Genomic DNA, 22,625 nt, shown 5'->3' on the forward strand with positions numbered 1-22,625 from the left:
AATAACCAAGCTTATTACGTGCAGAGAACATGAAACCCGTCCACGCGATCCGCGCCACACAGCGTGGCCAGAATGCGGCAAAGGCCTTCAGATCTGGCTGTAGTAGGATGGTGAAAGTAATGGTACAGCATTGTAACAGTGAATAAGTACTGAGAAATAATTCTAAACTCATAGTAGCTGTCGACATAGGAAGTAAAGTAAGCAAATAACACCGAATAAACGGCAAGGTAAAGACTATGTCTAATTATAATAAACACGTACTGCATTGATCTAATTTGCATATTTTGGGAGGGTGTGATTATTACTGTCAAAAGCACATCTACTCGTGTCAAGATGTAATCATACCAAATATGAATAAAATCAACACGGTGGTAGCAGAAATAGCAGCAAACAAGTCATTGAAAATGACATAGTCCCTGTTAAATTTTTGAAAGTTGTGCTCATCATATTAAAGCGGAGGGGTTGTCGCGAGCGTGTCCTTGAAACTTGAGTTCCAAGTGGCGCATACAACATTGTTTATTTACATCAAAACATGTGTTCCTTGTAGTAGTAATATGGCCAAAAATAAAAACAGCCGTTATTCGGCCATCTTTGATCTGATTATGAAACACACTGATATGTATGATGTATGTGCCAAATTTGAATGAAAACTGACAAAGCACGTCCAAGATACCGCATAAAAAGAAAAAACAAGATGCCTGCCAGTCGACCATCTTTGATCCAATTGCGAAATAAATCGTCATAGACATGTATCCTAACATGTATACTGTAAAAACTCGATTAATTCGCGGTCTCTATTAGTTCGCGCACCCATTTTATTTTCGAACGCTAATTTTTAAATGTATGCTTTTAATTCGCGGTGTTCAAAAACATGTTTAAAATTGTATTCTATTAATTCGCGGGTCAGAATAAAGTGGATATCTCAGAATATTTTGCATGAAGACATTAAAAATATACATATAATTTTATGTTATCAGTACTTGGTGTCGCCGCAATCGCAGATGGTCTCCGTCATCACAGCCTTTCAGTTAGCAAGCAGTTTAGGTTCGGTGAAGATTTTACGTGAAAAAAATCATTCCCCCACGACACTACAGATGTTGGGCAAGATTATTACATAGTCAATAAATATCCATCGGTCAGCACATCGATTACGAATTTTCGTGATGGAAAGCTGTGCCCACCATTATTCTATTACGTCATTTAAGTGAACCGCCCTATGGTGCGTAAATTGACATTTTTGATTGATCGGGCGATTGACCTCGTGTTACATTTTCATTATACCGGATTCGGTAAAAAATACAGAGTTAAGCGGTCATGTACCTTCTATAAATCTAACCTTGCACACATAATCTTGTACTGATGTCTTTTTTGTCCAAGAAAGACGTTCCCTTTCATTTAACCCACAGTTAACTCTTCGCGTCCATGGTATTTGTGAGAGTTAAAAGATTTTTCGAACAAATGACAAGTACATGCAACTATATTGATTTGCGTCAAGCTGGGTGGCCCGAATTTAAATATCAGTGCATGAACCAAACGCGTGGTTATTAGAGTTCAGTCGAAATGTACGTGAATAATGCGATCGAAGTCCGCTGCCCAGAGTTTATTATATTATAGTAAAATTTAATTTGACGTATGGTATGTTTATGTTTGCGTAATTATTATAAATGCAACGCATTATCAAGTCGGTGATATTGAAATATTCAAAGACCCAATAACCCCGGGTCAGTGCCCTAACAATAGTTAAAAAAAACCTAATTATCATGAAAGCAATACATAACGAAGTACAGAGCCGGTACAATATTGTAAACAAATTTGCGTAATTAGAAAAGCAGTGCACTAAGTAAACGACGTTCAAGTTGATATATTCAAGCCAGTACAGAGATGCATACAAGTTGCGTAATTACAGTACCTTCGGATATAATAACAATTTTACTAGTTTGACGCGCGGGACACCAAAGAAAATCAAAGAAAGCTTAGAAAGAACTCCCATGTGCTGAGAGTATTGGAGACACATTAAATATAATTTGAAATTACTTAGCTGAAAACTAATTATGCAAATCAGAAAATTAATATGAACAGATTTGAGTGTAAAACTAATGAGGTCTGCGCAATGTAACAGAAAATCTATGTTTCCAAGTTTAATTGAAAAGTGATTAGAACCAAAAAATTATGAAATAATTATTATGCTTATTAGGGAATTAATATGAACAGATTACCCCAAACTAATTAGGTACAGATTTTAACCCACAATTATCCAGGTCTGTCTATTGTCCTACAGCATCCATGTACATTCATTGATATGTGATGTTTAGTACCTGAGATATCAGTGTGAAAGTTGGTTAATTATGCAAATTAGGTGATTAATATGCACAAATATTTACCGGAAACTAATTGGGTCTGCATAATTCTAGATTCATTGAAATGTGATGATTAGTACTTATATCAAATGCTGAAAATTAATTAATTATGCAAATTAGGTAATTAATATGTACTGATATTACCCTAAAAACTATCAGGTCTGTGCAGTGTCATATGACATCTATGTACCAAGTTTCATTGAAATGTGATGATTAGTACTTGAGATATCAGTGGAAAAACCAAAAATTGACTAATCATTATGCAAATTAGGTAATTAGTATCCACGGATTATTACCAAAAAATAATCAAAACCTAGCATTAGTTCAGAGCATGTATGTACAAAGTTTCATCAAAATCCAATGAGCGGTTGTTTAGATATCAGTGGAACAATCATGGAACAGCTAAAAAATAAGCTAATTATCATGCAAATTAGGTAATTAATATGCACGGATTTTTACCAAAAACTAATCAAATCTGCGCATATGTTCAGAGCATCTATGTACCAAGTTTCATCAAAATCCAATGAGTGGTTCTTTAGATATCAGTGGAACAGTCATAGAACAGCTAAAAATTAGCTACTTATCATGCAACTTAGGTAATTAACAAGCATAATGGATTTTTACCAAAACCTAATCAAATCTGCGCATATGTTCAGAGCATCTATGTACCAAGTTTCATCAAAATCCAATGAGTGGTTCTTTAGATATCAGTGGAACAGTCACAGAACAGCTAAAAATTAGCTAATTATCATGCAAATTAGGTAATTAACAAGCATGGATTTTTACCAAAACCTAATCAAATCTGCGCATTGGCCCAGAACATCAATGCACCAAGTTTCATCAAAAACCGATGTATGGTTCTTGAGATAGCAGTGGAACAGTCGGACACACATACATTTGTACACACATACATTTGTACACACATACACATACACACACACACACACACACACACACACACACACAGACACACTAACTGCAAAGACTCACATTATGTGCTTCGCACATGGGATTCAAAAAGGTTGCTAAGGTAACGCGCCAGCTCAGTGCGTGACTTGGGGTCAAACTTTGGTCAACACACACTTGAAGTCAGAATCGCCGCGCAACATGTTTCGCAAAAAAGTACTTGAAGTTCAATTGTGTCCCAAAACGATGTCGCTGATCACTCAGTTGTCGCAGCGTGTGTTGTGTCATTGCCGGAAATAGACAATAGAATCTGGTCAAGTAGAGATTTCCTGTCTATCCCATTGCAGTGACTATAATTACATGCAAAATTATTCAAGACAACAGATGATGTCATAGACTTTTAAGGTCTATTGTTTAGCCTAATTGAGAGTATATTGTTATGTTAAGTGGTTCACAGCTTGGGGTTGGAAACAATAGTAAGTGAGGTAATCTATTGTTTCCTTTGTTCTGTGTCCACTTGTATTTGTCAGCTGATCATATGAAGCCATGTAATAAATGGTTGTGGTTACCAGAGAACGAGATACCCTTAGGTACACTCTTAAGATGGCATTGAAGACAGCCACCCGTTATATACTTAAGGATGCGGTAGAGTTATTTTCGTGAATTTTGCTTTTTTTGTTATTACTTTTGTAAAGTTATTGGGCTCATAATTTTATCAAAATTAAAATTGAAACACATCTAGAATACCCTTTTTTTTAAAAAAAAAAAATAAGAAAAACTACTTTTATAACGGGATACTGTACAATTTGTTTTTGAGATAAAAGTCTGGACGCAAACAATAACATTGACTTATTGCGTAATTTGCATAATCCCTTCACGACAGAAACAGTGCACACTGAAGATGACGCGGTCATATCAACTCCGGCTCCTGATTATTGATCAATCACAAAAAAGAGGCCCCAAGGAAAAACTAAAAACGCAGTTCAGAGGAAGCGAAACTTTACCTATAACAGAAATGCATTGCCGACAGTACAATGGGGTTCACACTTTGAGTATTCAAATCAAGAGGGTAAAATTTCGTCAGCAAACATGATCAATTCCCATCTTCCAAAAAGTCGGGCAGACAAGTTATGCAGGGCCGCCGTGTACTGTAACAACTTCGCCTCTTTTTGGAGGACGAATACGGACCCAAAACTTTATAGTTTTGGATTTTATTACTGCAAGGCTACTAAGTGACTCCATGTTATGTGTTTTGTTGTAAAAATCAGTCCATCTGATGCTTTAAATGTCCAAAATTAGCGCAGCGCAACGTGACAAATGTTTTGTTTTTTTGCGTTTCCAGGCAGAAGAAATCTGACGCCATGGAGGTCATTCAAGTGAGTTGTGCGTCGTCAGAAATTGACCTACTTTCATGAAATTCACACACATTGATAACGTATTGGCGCAGAATAAAACCCTTGAAGCATTTTTTGAGAACTTGTCGCAATAAAAAATAAAAGGCTTTTAAATTCCTTGTCTATGGGTGAAATAACAGGAAAAATGTAAATTGGTGTCATTGTAAACAAATATGCAATCTATGTTCTAACACTCTCGAGGCATTGACGGGGCTGATGCTGTCTTGATTTTTCAGCTTTCTTTTTTTACAGAACCCCTACGGTTTTCATACAAAACTAATTTTTATTCAAAATAACACCTCTATGTTTACTTAGTAATCACGTGACTAATTCGTGGTACATGTCACAGATCATTTTTTCAAAAAGCCAGGAACAAGGGCTTCAAATAAATATCATTGTGGCAGTCAACGGCGATTGGTATGCAAATTAAGTTTGTCTGACGCATTACAAAACAAAAGTCTAGACTGTCGTAGAATAATACACAACTCGCGGACAGACAGTGTGATGAAACCCCTTTTTTACAAAGAGGAAAAACGGCCGATACAATATATTGATCTTGTGGTCTGACCTTCAGCATCAAAAGCAGTATGGCGATAGTGCTTCGCGTTCGAAAAGTGGGATAATTTTTAACGTGGAATAACGGACATAAACTAAATCTTGATTCAGGTTACTTCCTGTTGTTAATTGGATTAAAACAGTTATATTTGCTAACAACTGGATCGTACATCTGTGTAAAAAATGCATGAATTTTAGCTCTAATTTGGGCAGCGAATACTGCGTCTACAACTGTGTTGGCTGCGTCGCAGTGTTCATTGAACCAGAGAGTATCCAGAACGAAGCGAACAAACTTGAACAGTCACCTGCGTTACTGCATTTACCTATTTTTAAAAATAGAGTTTGGCACACAATTACATATCGTCCATTGGTAATACACTGGGCCAGTGTAGGATATATCATCAAGTTTTACGGCAAGTTGGGCATTTAATGGTGGAGTTTTGATGGAAACATCTATAACATATCGAAAGCTTGGAACGTCACCTGTCTATTACGAAGCACACAAAAGTGAAAAAATGAAAAATATAAACTCAAAATTAAATTTTGTTTTAATAGATGTTTATGCAATGCATTCTCTATGGCACATCCTGTGATGTTTATTTGACTGGGGAACACTGGCCAGGGCGGAAGTCGGCCATCTTGTCCACTCATTTCTGGCAATGCATGTCCATGATGCACCCCGTTTCGACTTTGGCTTGCTTTTCCTTCTTAGTGATGCAACCTCTCACCAATGTATTAAAACACTTTGAATTTATACTTTGCATGATTATATTTGGTCAACGCGAAACATTATTTTTTCTAAACATTTTCTGAGACCATTTTTATCAACGCAGAGTTATATTTCCCGACAAGATGGGCTTCGTAATATCTGCCATAACATCACCCGGGCGATGCCTAGAAAAATAAAAAAAGGCAGTGCAGCCAGACGGCTACTTTGTAGCCACGTGTTCATTGTTTGTTTGTGTACAGAGTGACCTTTGCCATTTCACTGTTTCATTTCAAGTGTAACATGATGCGTGGTCCTTGACGCAGTGCGTGTTCTCTGCCCGACTATACGCCATGAATGTCGCTAGCCACGTGAGTCTCAGAGACACTAAAAAACATCCTGTAATCATGTTCATTGGAAAACAAAACAAATCACTAATAAATTTATGAAAACAGCTCCTTTTTGAATCGATCAAAAAGTACTCTTTTAATTCGCGCAACAAAAACCAATAATTTCCGTTTTTAGGCTATTAATTCGTGCACTTGAAAAATAATTATTTTTACTACCGCGAATTAATCGAGTTTTTACGGTAATCTAGTACTAAGTTTGAATGACAACTGACAAAGCATGTCCAAAATACAACATTTTCAAAAAACAAGATGGCTGCTAGTCGGCCATTTTGAATCAAATCGCTAAACCACTGCATGTGCATATGTCCCACATAAGGTACTGGGCACATGCTAAGAATGAACAGAATCAGTCCACAGGATTCTGAAATATGACTCTGGACAGACTGACACACGGACAGATGCACAGACAAACAGACTCAGGAACTCACGGACGGTCAGAGACATGTATCCTAACATGTATGATCTATGTACTAAATTTGAATGAAAACTGACAAAGCATGTCCAAAATACAACATTTTCAAAAAAAAAGATGGCTGCCAGTCGGCCATCTTTGATCCAACTGTGAAATAAAACGTCATGGACATGTATTCTAACAAGTATAATCTATGTACCAAGTTTGAATGAAAACTGACAAAGCATGTCCAAAATGAGGTATGTATGGGGGTCTAAAAACTAACTCAGCGACGCGATTGTGCGACTCGCCGAATGTCGATTATTGCACTCTGCAACAGGATCGCAGTGTCACTCTGCGAAGAGCATGATTCCCATTGGTTGGTCGAAAATCGCGAATCTCAATGGTCGATGTATGTAAGGGTACACAGCATGCTTTATAGAAATGTTTAGTTTTAAATGGTTATTTCGCCGACTGCTCACAAACTACGGTAAACAAGTATTTACCGACGACATGCCGCACAGTTTGGTAATCAGCAAGTATTTACATTGATTAATTAACATATATAACATCCTCCGGAGGGGATGAAGGGGGTTACAATACACATGCACGTTGGTGTTGGCTGCCTTATTACGGTGTAAATATCAGGGAGCTGGTAACATTAACGCCATCTTGAAGTTGTAAGGCTTCGTCTGCAACAATGTCCATTAGCATAGGCGGCAGCTTTAAAGCGAGTAGAGCGCGAAGTACGTTTCACACGATGATACGTTATTTTTTTTTTCATTAGCAAGTATAATTTGTTATGACTATATTCATCACTTTGAATTCCCAAATAAAGCGCGTAGCGGGTCAAGCTGTTTCTAGGCAATCAATATCACTTTATTAAGAGAACAAAAACGTAAAGCTATGTGAATGGATTGAAACTACTGGTGAGGATAGAAAACTAAAACGGCAGTGTCAACGGAAAATTAGATGGGTGCATGCTCTCTGCATAAACAGAAACGATGGCTTTGTTTATTTGGCCGATGTCGGCGAGCAACAGATTTCCTGTACTCACTTCCTTGTCTGATCACCGGTCTCACATATCGGTGTTGTCATCGGTTAAGTAGTTGAAACTCTTTCGCGTTGATGCGAATATTTCAGCCTAATCGTCCCTTTCGAACCACTCGCGGGGTTGGTCATAATATGACCTAGATGACAAATTCTTGAAAAATAAATATAAATTGCGTAAACGAGGCATGAACGCGAAAGTCCTGTGATTATATATCGGAATCACAACAGGCTGTAGGCAAGTCTAAATTAGTAAATGTGACCCTGAGTTGCAGGTTTTTCTTTGCCTCGTCTTGTCATTGGCGTCTTTGCTTTCTTTCTTTACATCGTCATTGCGTTAGTAAGATGGTGTTATTAAAATAGAATATAGACTTAGAAAATATAACGATTTCTCAGACGAAGTCTTGACTGATAATAATGCTGACAATGGACGTTAGATTAATATACATTCTTTGCGACAGGAAGCTTGTCACCCGTTCTATCAGAATCGTCAACAACAGAGTATTACCAGTAGTATACATATACATGTTAGAAACATTATGCAAATATTAACGAAACGGTAGTAGTGTTAGCGTTTGAGCACTGGTCTTTCTGAAATTTCGAAAAGCTGGGATGATGACAAGGTACAAAGTAACCGTTTTATCAATTATTGAAAAATCAAGATAAAAAAAAATCCCTTCCTGCTACATTAAGATCAATATGAACCACCGAAATTTGGCGTTCATTTAAAAAATAAACCATAATTTTCAGTAATACTGACTTCAAAAATTATGATACAAAAACAATTTTATTCATACCACAAACCAACACCGTTTTTGTTTACTTTTCACAACTGTTACAAAGTATTTCATTTCTGGTGGTTAAAATACCAGCTAATCGATCGTAGACCACAAGTTTGGAGTCCGTTTATGATCTAAACTAAGGCAGACGATTGCAAACAACTGCTGTCATGGCAAAACGTTGCACATCGTGAATGATTTTTTTTTCACTGCATGCAAATTATTTTCCCTGATGCACTCAACAAAGTCAAAGCAGACGTACAACTTTCGTTGCAGAACGCGTGAAAAGTACTTCGCGTTCAACTCGCTTTGAAGCTGCCGCCTATGCTAATGAGCATAGTCGTCAGGACGAAGCCTTACAACTTAAAGATGGCGATGACGTTACACCATAAATAGGCAGTCAACACCAATGTGCACGTTACACTATTTATTTTTTCTAGCCAGCACACCATGTGCCATTTGTTTGGTCCCACAATTTGTCTTCCATGTGCTTGCCGATCACCGAACAGTGCGGCATGTCGCCGGTACATAGTGTTTACACACTTTTTTATTTATCGTACCATTTTTACTATTTAAAATTTAATTTTTTATAAGTCATGCAGTGAACATCGACCATTGTGATTCGCGCTGTTCGAACCACCAACCAATAGGAATCGTGCTCTTCGCAGAGTGACACTGCGATCCTGTCGCCGAGTGCAATAATCGACATTCGGCGAGTCGCCCAATCGTGCCACAGAGTAAGTTTTTAGACCCCCATACATACATGCCAAAATACAACATTTTAAAAAAACAAGATGGCTGCCAGTCGGCCATTTTGAATCGAATCGCTGAACCACTGAATGTGCATATGTCCCACACAAAGCACTAGGCACATGCAAAGAATAAACAGAATCGGTCCAAGGGATTCTGAGATATGACTCCGCACGGATGCACAGACGAAGACCGAATTATAAGTCCTCGTTTTCGGACTTTGTCCGAACGGAGACTAATAATTTATTTGATCTGAAACTCATTGTGTCATCACAGGAAATTATATCAGTAATCTAGTTTCTTCGTCTGACCAGTTCGACATTCGACTTGTGACCACTGATGTTATGTCAAGCAAGTAATGCCAAAATAAGTCGGCGATAGAGGGCATTTGGATGTCGTATTGTGTTCAAACAACACATTGTGTTTGCAAATTCCATTGTGCAAGAGCCGGGTGTGACAACAGCGTTTATGATCTGGTCCACCCCTTTTAGGTCGGTGTCAAAAACGCCGGCGCCACAATGGCATATTCTGTTCACACACACATTTTAACAACGTTCTCGAGTGAAAGGCGTTGTGACAAGGACTTATTTCGTCTAGTGAGAACACCACTTATGACAGAAGGTCAATAATGCAATAAAGTCAATTTTATATTCGCTTCTTTTAATAACTACAAGCGAGTTTATGAATTTATTTTGTTTCCCTTAAAAACGGTTTGAATTCAACCTAGATTGCATGGCTCAAAAAAAAGACAGCTGCAAACACAGCCAATGATAGTATTGCTCATCTTCAACCAAATTACATATTAGTGTTCCCATAGGAGCTCAGATGCCATTACACTTCTGTCTCAGACGTCTGTATTATCTAGCACTCTTTACATCATCAATCTTGAAGATGATGCTTAGAGTTGGTTTGTTCCGATTTGCCATATTACAAAATACTTGTTAAATCATTAATGCTGTAATAATCAGTAACAATTTAGCACTATATTTCATGCATGATTATGCGTCTATGCATATTTGATGAAACCTCTGAGTTATTTTATTCCTGCATGTAAATAATAGATAATGCAATGTCCATTACATAATTGGAATATATAAAAAGGACATACAATTTTAATATATTAATTACTATTAAAATAATTTAAATTGTTATTTTTAAACAAGAATAGTATTATAATAGTCAAAATTATAAGAGGAAACTGAACAATCTTTGCAGGACTTGTATGTATAATCACATATCACAAATAATTATGAAACAATGACAACAATCTTAGTACAACAGTACTAGTAAACAAAACAACAACCTTGTCAAGTTGTGTGGATAAACATTGACTTTCCCACAATTCAATGTGCTCTGATCATAAGTTTACAGTGTAAACAAAACACTGACTTGATAGATCAAGTTGAATTATTTGTATAATAAATGTATACATATTAAACAATCACGGATGACGACGGTCAACCACTCATATGATCAGCTCCGCTCGACAAAGTCAACAACGGAGCTAAAAAGTTGACACAGACTTCGACGGTCGACAGACAATTACTCATATGATAAGCCCCACTCGACAGAGCTAAAAATATTGCTGCACAACAGTATTGATATAGTACTCATTTCGCCCATCCTCTCGCTTTTATTGTTTTTTTTCCCGACCGCTTATCGCTTAATTTCTGACTGCTCGCTGCTTTCCGACTGGAAACTGACCGCTTTTTTTTCGCTCGCTCGGATTTGTTCGCTTGCTCGCTTGCTATAGCTGGCTTCAGAAACATCGTCCGCTTGCCAACTGACTGCTGGAGTAACGATGATCGTACATTGTATGTATAAACTTATGTTTTTATTCGTAATAAATTTAGGTTTTAATGACGATTCAAAATACAACGCTTTAAGCTTCTCTGTATTGGGAAGGGGACAAAGACGCCTTCAAATCAATTGACACTTTGTAACGTTTGCTACCCAAGTCGAACTGTGACCTGTATTTACATATGACCCTTACTTAATTTGCATAAGTAATATGAATGCTGTAGTTCAGAAAATCTATCGGGTTAACACAAAACAAAACTGCACATATAATCATCGCATAGCTGAATTTCTACAAATCAATTGGATTTAAACTACTAGTATAATAACTGACGATTAATTGATTGTCTGAGTACATGCGGCGACGAATTATTGGATTGGTAGCAACCGGACGAAAAATGAAAGAGATCTCAGAACAGTTAATTGTTGAGGAAAACATAAAACAAAACAAATGCAGCCAGCACAGTGACTGAGCAGCCTGTGATACATTTCGAAAATAAAAATACGCGCGCGTTGGAAATAAATAAAATGTGTTGTCTCACCAGACTCTTTATCACGCAATATAATTATGCTATTTCCTAAAGCACTTATATTTAATACATTGACGAAAAACACTGCAAGAAAAATGTAAATCAGGCTTGTAATTACTAGTAACTCAACTCGAACGCAATATTGATCACTGTAACAGTTGATAAAATCGAACCGTCATCAAATTCAAAATTCAAACGATCTCGTTGAATGTCAATCAAAAATAAACGTTTAGAAATGTTTAGAAATACAAAAACAACAACATATTAGAGTGCAAAAAAAGTTAGCAGCAAAGAACGAGAAATGCATGTGCGAAAGCGATGAGTGAACTCAAGGAAAATTATGCTTATGTGAGAACAAGCCATATACCCGTGGAGTACTCGCTAAAACATCAAGAAAATGTGCCATTTCAAAGGACACCCTTACAAATAATGTCTGCGATTGTGTGAATATGATAACATGCAAACAAGGAACAAAGCTGGTGGTCCACCAAGAAAACTTATTGATGACGCAGTTAGATGTATACAGGGCTGTTGAAAACAGAGACACCTTCGATCTCATATAAGCAGGTTCACGTGGATGTATCATTTTCAACTATTACCAACAACACTATGATAATAAAGACTTTCTATTTTCGACATTGTGAAATTCTTTTGTTTTTATGTAAAAAAATACAATATTTTTACCAACTAAAATCATATTCATTAAAGTTATTGTTCATACATGAGTTGTCGAACACACTACATAGTTTGTAATTTCATCCAGCTCCTGTCAGTCACAATTCAAGACAAACAAGCCATGCATGGCACAGTCCCCGTTAGTTATTAAATTTAAGAAATATAGTTTTGTTTATAGTAATATAGCTGGAATATAACCATGTCAGGAATATGGTTTTTTAACATTAAAATGATTGACATTTGTATCTGATCATCAAACAAGTACTTGTCCATATTTAGAGATATTGCTCTGGAACAGCATTCAAAATCAGCCATTTTGAATACATGTATATATATCACATGATGTATAACGAATATATAAAATTTGAATATAATCAGTCAAAGCATTTAAGAGTAGGCTCTACAATGTATAAGCCCAATCATTAAAACAAAATGGCCGCCAGTCAGCCATTTTGAATCCAATCTGAAAAAAAAAATTCCGTGCATCAGGAACCCGTAATGTCTAATGTATGTACCAAGTTTGAACGAAATCCATCCATAAATGCCAGAAATGCTTGATATTTGATGATTTTTTAGCACAAAAATGACCACCATTCGGCCATTTTGAATAGGATTGTCAAACCAATGTAACTGTTTATCTATGACATGATGTATAATGAATATTTAAAATTTGAACATAATCAGTGAAAGCAAGTCAGAGATATGGCACGAGAACCACATTCATTGAAACAAAATGGCCGCCAGTTGGTCATTTTGAATCTTATCTGAAAAACAAAATTATTTGCATCAAGGTCCCATAATGTCTAATGTATATATCGAGTTTGAACAAAATTCATTTGTAAACAGCCGAGAAATGCTTGATTTTTAGGATTTTTCAGCACAAAAATGGCCGCCATTCGGCCATCTTGAATCAGATCATAAAACAAAATGATGTGCATCAAGGTCCTATAATGTCTAATGTCTAATGTACATACTAAGTTTGAACAAAATCCATCTGTAAACACACGAGAAATGCTTGATATTGATGATTTTTAGCACAAAAATGGCCGCCATTCGGCCATCATGAATCAGAACGTGAAACAAATTGACGTGCAAATTGACAGATCTCTGCATAGTCCTAGAGGATCTATGTACCAAGTTTCATTGAAATGTGTTGATTAGTACTTGAGATATATGGGAAAATCCGGAAATTCATTAATTATGCAAATAAGGTAATTAATATGTACTGCTATTACCCTAAAAACTACTAGGTCTGTGCAGTGTCCCATGACAATCACATCTATGTACCAAGTTTCATTGAAATGTAATGATTACCAGTTGAGATATCAGTGGAAAAGCCGAAAAATTTTATGCAAATTAGGTTATTATTATGCACAGATTTTCACCCAAAACTAATCAAAACCTGGCATTAGTTCAGAGCATCTATGAATGAGTGGTTCTTTAGATATCAGTGGAACAGTCATGGAACAGCTAAAAATTAGCCAAGTATCATGCTAATTAGGTAGTTAATATGCATGGATTTCTACCAAAATCAAATCAAATCTAATCAAATCTGTGCATTGGCCCAGAGCATCTATGCACCAAGTTTCATCAAAAACCGATGTATGGTTCTTGAGATATCAGTGGAACAAAAACGATGCGAGAATCCGATCTTACACCATAAAACTTACCCCTAGAACAACGACAAAACCTGTCAGTCATGCTGTCACAAAACCAAAGGTATCCAGGTCAGATGTTGGAACTGAGGTTGCTGTGCCGGTCGCCGTACATGATACACCTCGTCCCGTCGCTTCTCAAATTTCGATCGAATCAAGTACCTCTGAACGTCAAAACCGGTTTATTTCACAACTGTACTTTCATTGAGCAAATTACAATCCAAATTGTACAAACACCGGAATGAAAACGTGGAAAATGATCCGAACTGTACACGACCCTGTATTTTGTATTTGAGCCTCTGTATTTCAAATGACGTTGACAATATCTCGTGGTATACCCGCCTGGGGGGGGGGGGGGTTATTGCTTAATTAACATTTATTATATTTGAATATGCAAAAAGCATTGTAATTTGTTCATTTAAAAACAGTCCATTCATAAATGGGTTTTCATGCACTGAATAAAATACACAATATGATATAATGGCACTAATTAGATTGCCAGTAAGTATAGTTTTCTATATCAGTATTTATGAGTTATTTAATAAGAACAACATCAGTTCTGACTGAGCACAACTGAGCAGCAAGCATTGATCATGATTATCAATATTCTTAGCTATGATAAAATGGATTATATTACAAGAAGTATATCAAGATATACTTTCACTGCATGTGTCATGCAGTAGAGCATAGATAATGACTAAATCATCTCAGTAGCAAGTGAAAAATAGGAACTCAATAACTGTATGACTCATCTCTTTTTTTTATACTGCTAGAATTCCTCAAACCAAAACAGTTACAGAAATCTATGCTACAAATGGCAATTTCAATTTTGTATTTATCATCAACAAATGGAGTTTTAGATTTAGTATGTGTACATAGATGAAACTTAAAACAAATAAAGTAGACCATCAAACAATGTATTACATGCACTTACAGTACATGTATATGTGCATGTCATACGGTTAATTATGGCAAATAATTACCTTGAAAAAAATAATCCCCTTTCAGGAATCCATTCTTCCAACATTTCATGCAAAAACATAGATTTATTATTTTTCTATTTATGTTGATGAGTTTTGATGTGAATTCATGCATTTCAAAGATGGGCCCCTGTGAGGTAATGAACTATACATTATGTGATATACATGTAGCCTTAATACCAGACAGTAACTGTGTTTAAAAATGAGTTTGAAGATAAATGAATTTTTCTTTGCTGTTTTTCTTTTTCGCTTTGTTGTATATGACCATTTTTATTACAAGTTACCCAGTAATACTAAAAATTACATTATCTAAGAGAGTGTAATGGAGTGTCAACAATTAAGCATATGGCACAATTCATCTTCATGGCATTTCAACAATGGACAAAAAACACTTGATTTTAACTTATAAAACTATATTTTATTTACTTACTAACTTAATATTTCTATTGCTATATGCTCAAAAGAAAGATGTAAAAAACAATTATATGACAGAACCCCACATCCTCCCTGTGCCTTTTGTTGCATATGGAAGTTATTTTCGTGAGTGATTCGGTGTATCGTGCGGATGTACATTCACGAGTGAAGCGACGAACGACACCGTCAGACAACCACTCATATAATAAGCTTTGCTCGACTAAGACGACAGCAATTTATTATAACTCGTTTTTCCTGTCTCGCTACCTTAAGATATATTTTATAAAATGTGCAGCTAAAATATCAAAAAAGTTTCTTGGCAAGGCAAATTGACCGCAAGACATGGAATCTGGTATTCTGAATATTTTATCCCGAAGTTAGAAGTTATTTTATTTACATATCTTGCTATGGTAGTATATTTCCCAAATTCCTCTATAGGATAGAACCAATCTACACCACCACTAAGCATGGCAGTACAAACAATTGAGCTTTACAGTGAAATATGCACTAATCCTAGACAAGCATATGTCAAGAAACGTGACTGAATATCAAATTAAATCTACTTTTGTGACCTGCATTCATTTCTGTGGTAACTTAATCCATGTGAACAGCTTCTTTAATACCACCAAGCTATTAGATTGTGACTGAGAACATACCATGTGGAGAGATATCACTTGTAGTTTCACTCACACACAGTTGAGAGAACAGGAAGCTGGGTATCTAGAGTAACTGTCAATTATTTTATTAACAGAGGAATTTAGACCATGTTTTGCATGGTACATGTAAGAACATTAACCAGACAGGCCATGAGAAACATTACACCACCAGGTTGATTGTACAATTGTAATTTTCAACACAGATGTTGGTTTATGTACTAGTACACATTTAGGAAGGGTCAGTTTTAAACTGACCCTTCCTAAATGTGTACTAGTACATGAACCAACATCAATACAGTGTCAGTTTATAAAGAAATAGTGCTTTCACATTAGAAAAAAAGGCAGCCATATTCTTATTCAAATTTTAGGCTTTATATAAATTTCATGTGTGAACACAAACCAAAATATTTATATGTAGGGCTGCCTAATTAAAAAGTCATGCCTGGAAAGTGGCTCAGGGCTGGCCCTAATTTCAAGCCAGTCTAACAGTATGAACAAGAGCAAGACTAGTAATCACCACTTAAAACTATTTGTGTCTATCAATTATCGTTACATTCTAGAGGTTTTCGTTTTTGTTTATCATGAAGAGCCAAATTTAACGCATAAAAATAGAACGCGTAGTTTGACCTCTATGTGGCCAACCAATGGCTGGACACGATACGTTTGCGGTCGTTGCCAAAGAGCCTTGCGTCCATCGCCTGGCGATGCTCTTCCGTTTCACCCCCTACGGAATGTTCTACTTTCACAGACTAATTGCATGTTTTTCGAAAAACGTTGAAAAAACACAAGAATTAGTAGATATGTTCCTATTTTGGGCGGACTATTGATAGAGAATAATGTCTTTATTACAAAAATGCTGAAAAACCACGAGTTTTTGCCTTAGTTATTTTTTTATCGGCGAAAAACTGAACTCGGCAAATTTGATTGCACAACTTCCCTCTATCATATACAACCAGCGGCACCGATGCCAGCTGACTGTGGTTTTGTAATAGCAGTGTTCAAATGACCATGCTTTTTATTTTGGCTACGTTGCGCACTGGTAGAAGATCTCAAAACGTATGGAAATAGTAAATGATGTAACAGAAGAATACGTCCTAGTAATAAACTAAGTGACTTCTAAAGACTGAATGTTTTTTGCAAACTTTGTATATGGGCCCATTTAGTTATAAACAGACGTTAGCTTCACGTTTATGTCACGCTATGGAAACAATCAAAAATATGTTGCTTGTTTTTAAGCGGAGCTGATCACCAACCAGCCTACCGGCTTGTGATTTGTGATGTTGCTCTGGCAGGAGTTCCAAAATAAGACCCATGCTCTATCAGTTTCAACCAAGAAACATTATCATCATGATCTTATTGCAAAGGATAGTTGAATATTGTTTATTAAAATTAATAATCCCCAAAACAGTTTCCAATATAGATAAATTATAGTACGTAACAAATATATAACTCATTAATGAAATAAAGAAATAAATACATATATATATATATATATATATATATATATATATTTACATCATTACTAATGCATTGCAATACAACTAATTAAATTGAAAGAAATTGCAATATAAAATATTCTGTCAGTAACACTTTTAAAGGGCGTATTTCACGGTCAGTATTATTTACGAAAATATTTGTTTATAATTTTATAAATTGGCTTGGCAATTTTCACCCCAATTAGATATTATGTGTACATATTTTAATAAATAAAATTAAAGATACACTAACAAAAATGAAATATTATTAACGTTCCGCTTCGCTAGGATTGCCCTTATAATCACTTTTGTCGTTTTGTGTGTGTGTGTGTGTGTGTGTGTATGTGTGTCTGTGTGTGTAATTTCCAGTGTTTTCATGTATTATTTCTTCTGTGATTTTTTTTTGGCTTGGCCGATTTTTCTTAAACTTGGCAGGCAGGTCACACCTTCACCCTAGTTATTAGGAATAATCTGCTTTAGCAACAGCCAAAAAACTGTTGTCTTTTTTTGGATACCTTTGTGTATCTCCTCCTACAAATTTGGGATAAAACACCTCAGACATAGCTCATTCTACTCAGCTTTGTTGGCACGAAGTTACTATTTGAATTTTTGATATCTTTTTCATTACCGAGAAACTTGACCCTAAAGTCGGGGTAACTTCTCACCAGCAACAGCTTTCAACTCCTCAGTGATTTTTTTGGCTCGGCTGATTTTGTTCATACTTCACAGGTAGGTCGCATTGTCACTAATTGAAAACAAGCAGCCTGTCGGCTGAGATACATGTAGCTCCGCTGTTAGCAATGCACATTTCAATTAAAGTACAGAAGATATCATTGGGAAATGCCAGGATCGGCCACAATTATATTTAATGGTAATAAAGATGCAACTATGACGTGTTTTTTTCTTGAGTCGACGTTTGTAAACAACGCTCAGTGACAACGAGTTGTTGCGCACACATGCATGAAGTGAGAGTGTGCACACATACAAGAATGATGTTTTATTAATGAAATGTACATTCCCATTTGCTTCATAGATTTACACTACAGCAATTGTAGTGCAAAGTTGCACGTTGTGACATTTATGCATTGTGCGTGAATCATTCCGTGATCGTACAGTGACAAATCATTTGGCTTCGATTGGCTGACCCTCATGAAAATATAAATTTACACATAAAATACACATTTGATCGAGACTATATTAGTGGCCATATACACATATGCTGCTTTTCTGTTACTTTACTTTACGTTGCTTCTCTGTAATGTTGAAAATACATTTGAAAACAAATGTATATTCATTGAGCGTCGTTATGGATGCTGACAAATAAAAACAATCGGGTCAAAACTAACGTCAGCGTAGCATCCAGTTGCATCTATTAAATTACTATATTGTATTTGGTGGTCGACCCCGGCATTTAAAAACTCTGTGCATACAATGACGACTAAAGTGTGCGTAAAATAATTCTGGTTTCTCCCCAAACTGTGTAATTCAGGCTTGTAGTTTTCAAGAAGAAGTTGAAAATGTAAAACATTGACACGGACGATGGACAATCACTCATATGATGAGCTCCGCTCGACAAAGTCAACAGCGGAGCTAAAAAAAATCCTGGCCCACCACTGCCATTGCAACAGGCAAAAAATGATTTTTGAATACTTTCGCCCCAAATGTATTACCTCCTACCAGTTTTGTAATAGCAGTGTTCAGATGATCATGCTTTTTATTTTGGCTCAGATGATCATACTTTATATTTTGGCTACGTTGCGCACTGGTAAGAGATCACCGACGTCGACGTTGTTACACTGTATCAACGTAATCCCAACACAACTTTGAACTTTGAATGAACTGTAAATGCTGCCTTTATTCTAAAAAATACTGTAGCAAAACGGTTGGAAATGTAACAGCAGAAATGTAATTTGTCCTAGTAATAAACTAAGTGACTTCTAAAGACTGAATGGTTTTTGTGAACTTCCTATACAGATCCATTTAGTTATAAACTTGCGTTAGCTTGACGTTTATGTCCTGCCATGGAAACAGCCAAAAACATGTTGCTTGTTTTTTGAGCGGAGCGGATCGTCAACCAGCCTACTGGCTTATATTGACTATGTCCCGGACTGTTTACTAGTACTTAATTACTTGTCAGTGTCTGACTGTTATATACAGCCCAGAACACATCAGAATAGTAAAAAACAAGTCATTGAAAATGACATAGTCCCTGTTAAATTTTTGAAAGTTCTCTTTGTGCTCGTCATATTAAAGCGAAGGGGTTGTCGCGAGCGTGTCCTTGAAACTTGAGTTCCAAGTGGCGTATACAACAGATTGTTTATTTACATCAAAACATGTGTTCCGTATAGTAGTAATATGGCCAAAAATAAAAACAGCCTTTATTCGGCCATCTTTGAAATACACTGATAATTGGCTGTCAATCGGCCATCCTTGACCAAATTTTGAAACAAATTGTCATGGACATGCAACCTAACATGTACAAAGTACATGTATGTGCCAAGTTTGAATGTAAACTGACAGAGTACGTCCAAGATCCTGCATAAAAAAAACAAGATGCTGCCAGTCTACCATCTTTGATCCAATTGCGAAATAAATCGTCATGGACATGTATCTTAACATGTATATTCTATGTACCAAGTTTGAATGACAACTGACAAAGCACGTCCAAAATACAACATTTTCAAAGAACAAGATGGCTGCCAGTCGGCCATTTTGAATCGAATAGCTAAACCACTGCATGTGCATATGTCCCACATAAGGTACTAGCCACATGCAAAGAATGAACGGAATCAGTCCACAGGATTCTGAAATATGACTCTGGACAGATTGACGCAGGGACGGACGGACACACGGACGGTCAGACACAGGAACTCACGCACGGTCAGGGACATGTATCCTAACATGTATGATCTATGTACTAAATTTGATTGAAAACTGACAAAGCATATCCAAAATACAACATTTTCAAAAAACAAGATGGCTGCCAGTCGGCCATTTTGAATTGAAACCCTAAACCACTGCATGTGCATATGTCCCACATAAAGTTCTAGGCACATGCAAAGAATGAACAGAATCGGTCCAAGGGATTCTGTGATATAACTCCTGATGGACGGACGCACGAACGGACGGAGACCGAATTACAAGTCCTCGTTTTCGGACTTCGATATGATTTTATATTGCATGGAAAAGAACACTAAATGCAGCTATCCCGGCCACCAATCGAATCATCAATCTTCATGATTTATGCAACTGGTATTTCCATCTATTTGCTTAATCGTGTGAACTTTAAAATTGTCAAGTTCAAGGGTGTGTTGTTACATACAGTGACGCGAACATTCAACGTGTTGAACAGGAAGTCCATCTTGGGCTAGTGGCATTGTTAAATTTTACAGGAAATGTTTCATTAAGGAATTGTTATGCACATCAAAATCCTTTATTGGAACAGAACATGTTATATATTCACCAAAAACAACGTTGCCATGTTTCTAGGCATATAACGAATTGGAAACAAAAGAAATCGTCCGATCCAAACCACAGGCGCTCGACTGACTTGCAGCCATGCCTGTGTTAGCTGTAACTTGAATTCTTTTGGTCTTCCTCAAATTCCTGATTAGTTCAATTAGAGTTTTAGTCTTGCCAGTTCCAGCTTGTCTCGTTAATAATAAACTGTGTCCATGTATGGCCATGTCTAAACTGAACTGTTGTAGTTTAATCCATTGTTATTTTTGACATTGTGATCGGCACTCAAAGCTCTACTCCAGAACACTGATGAAAAGTTATTTTGAAAATTGTTGAATGCTAATAGCAAACCGTTTAGTTCACAAATGACTAACTTCAAAATGGAACAAAATTCAAAATATGAAATTTAGAAAAAAAAATAGTATGAATATGTGTTGCAGGTGTCAATCAGGCGTCAAAACATGGAAGCAGCTCAGTAAAAAATGGGTTCTTTCAATAATCCTGGACTTTCCCAAAAAACGTTACAGTGCTGTTACAGGATGTTAGTTCAACACATACCAAATAATATATCCAAACGTGAATATTCATGGTGTATTTGAAGTCTAACCGGACCATAAGTGAAAATTTGTTAGTACTCTAATTATTTAAATATATTTGAGTATAAGGTAGTAATAATCACTACTAAAAAATAATCAACAATTGGACGCGAGAAATAATTAATTAAATCATGCAACAAGTGGGAAGGACAATTCATTGTTGCCTTGGCAAGTTGCTCAACACGTCGCCCTGCCACACACGCACTCCATAAACTCAATGCGGTCTATTTCAACTAATGTATGGTAACGAAGAAGGTAATGTTTTTAAATAAAAACAAACAAAATATGCGAGAGGATGATTATTATTTGTATCAGCAAGCTAGTTGGTGCTTCACATTCCAATACAGGTACAAGCCATCATTAAAATTATTTAATGGGCAGTGAGGAAAGGGGTGATTTTCGCCCTTGGAGTATTTTTTTGAGGGCGCACAAAGTGTAGTGGGCGGGGAATCGTGCAACCGCACGTCCTAGAGTAAACACTAATTCATTATACGAAGTACATGTATAAATACACGAATAAATAAAATCTTACTGGATCAAGTGAATTTTTCATGTATGCATGCACAAACATGCGTATTGTTGCATGATTGCTCAGTCTTCAAATAATAAATAGGATATAAAGATCACATTGTATCTATTACATTTGTAATATGGCAAATAAAACTGAATAACAAAAATGTATATCAACATGTGCTTGCAATAAACACAACTGAATATTTAAAGTCAGTGATTTTGTGGTTTGACGATGAATAGAGCAAATCACCTACTATTTTTTTAATTTTTCTTTACTTGTTTTTCCTCTCATCATTATTCAATACTAATGTCTGCATTAACAATATCTCTTTGAGCATAGCCATCAATGAGTCCAGGCATCAAAAATGTTATTGCTGAATGGGCATTGGTAAACCATTTCAACAATGTGTGCTCAACGTCATCTACTGCTGAAAACCGTATTAGCTTATGGCACAGCTCCATTTGTATTTGAACGTCTTAAAAACATTTGTTCTTTAAAATTGATGTTAAAAACGAATTTCTGACAAACATTGCCATGACGAACAATTGCTTTAGATCATTTGGACAACACACATCA

General features: G+C 36.2%; 1 protein-coding gene across 5 annotated transcripts in view; it reads right to left on the reverse strand.

Annotated features, from left to right (window-relative positions):
- The window catches only part of LOC102804157 (uncharacterized), a 196,507-nt gene that overhangs the window by 147,704 nt on the left and 26,178 nt on the right, over nt 1-22,625 (reverse strand). The gene's annotated exons all lie outside the window — the stretch shown is intronic.

Source organism: Saccoglossus kowalevskii, chromosome 13 (assembly GCF_978046115.1).
Source record: "Saccoglossus kowalevskii chromosome 13, keSacKowa6.1, whole genome shotgun sequence".
Classification (NCBI taxonomy): domain Eukaryota; kingdom Metazoa; phylum Hemichordata; class Enteropneusta; family Harrimaniidae; genus Saccoglossus; species Saccoglossus kowalevskii.